Below are 1,361 nucleotides of genomic sequence, written 5' to 3'. Positions count from 1 at the left end.
GAATGAGTCAATCCTACTGGGATTCAACCTATATATATGTAGATACATATCTTTTCCCATAGATGATAATAGGATTGCTATATTACATAATCTTTGCTCATCATATAAACAAATTAGGATCTTCTATAACTTGGAAGACTTTCTTCTTTCACTACATAAGCATTTTTTAAAAAAAAAAAGTTTTACTTTCCCTTCCCCTCCCGCAGAGCTGCTGGGTCTGCAGGTCTTTGTTAAGCCACGGACACCAGTCCCTGTTTCGTAGGATGGGGTTTGTTAAAGTTGTCAAGAACAAGGCCTACTTCAAGAGATGCCAAGTGAAATATAGAAGAAGACAAGAGGGTAAAACTGATTCCTATGCACTGAAACACGTGGTGATCCAGAATAAAAATAAATACAACACACCCAAATACAGGATGATAATTTGTGTAAACAACAGAGATATCGTTTGCCAGACTGCTTATACCCGTATAGACGGGGATATGATAATCTGCGCAGCTTATGCTCATACTTCCAAAGTATGGTGTGAAAACTGGCCTGACAAATTATGCTGTGGCATATTGTACTGGCCTACTGCTGGCCCGCAGACTTCTCAATAGGTTTGGCATGGAAAAGATCTATGAAGGCCAAGTGAAGGTAACTGGAGATGAATACAATCTGCAAAGCACTGATGGCCAACCTGGTGCCTTCACATGCTATTTGGATGCAGGCCTTCCCAAACTACTGCTGGAAATAAAGTTTTGGGGGGTCTGAAGGGAGCTGTGAATGGAGGCTTAGCTGTACTTCACAGCACCAAATGATTCCCTGGTTATGATTCAGAAAGTAAGGAATTCAATGCAGAAGTACATCAGAAACACATCTTGGGTCAGAACTCTGCAGATTATGTCTGTTACCTAATGGAAGAAGATGCTTACAAGAAACATTTCTCTCAATAAATAAAGAACAACATAACTTCAGACATGATGGAGGAGATGTATAAGAAAGTACGTGCTGCTATATGAGAGAATCCAATATATGAGAAGACGCCTAAGAAAGATTTTAAACAGAAGAGGTGGAATCTTCCCAAAATGACTCTTGCCCAGAAGAAAGATCGGGTAGCTCAGAAGAAAGATCAGTAGCTAAGAAGAAGGCAAGCTTCCTCGGAACTCAAGGACAGGCTTCTGACAGCTAAACCAAACCACGATTTCGTATGAAGATTTTTCTGATAAAGACAATAAACTTACTGACCAAGCAGCTAAAAAAAAAAAGATGTCAATGGAAGGTGTCTCAAATACTGTCACTTAAGAAGAACCAGATGAGGCAAGGTTAATATATTGTGACCATCCCATATTCATTAGTCTATTCTTGGCTGATGTTTAAGTGCA

The 1,361-nt window shown here is 39.5% G+C and overlaps 1 protein-coding gene and 1 pseudogene across 2 annotated transcripts in view; one reads left to right on the top strand and one right to left on the bottom strand.

Moving 5' to 3' along the window:
* DEPDC1B (DEP domain containing 1B) overlaps positions 1-1,361 on the bottom strand; it is a 74,633-nt gene that overhangs the window by 20,807 nt on the left and 52,465 nt on the right. The gene's annotated exons all lie outside the window — the stretch shown is intronic.
* On the top strand, positions 264-1,218 carry LOC111820215 (60S ribosomal protein L5-like; annotated as a pseudogene).

Source organism: Trichechus manatus, unplaced genomic scaffold (genome assembly GCF_000243295.1).
Source record: "Trichechus manatus latirostris isolate Lorelei unplaced genomic scaffold, TriManLat1.0 scaffold00029, whole genome shotgun sequence".
In the NCBI taxonomy this organism is placed as follows: Eukaryota; Metazoa; Chordata; class Mammalia; order Sirenia; family Trichechidae; genus Trichechus; species Trichechus manatus.
The sequence above is the reverse complement of the archived record's forward strand: the minus strand, read 5'-3'. Positions and strand labels throughout refer to the sequence as shown.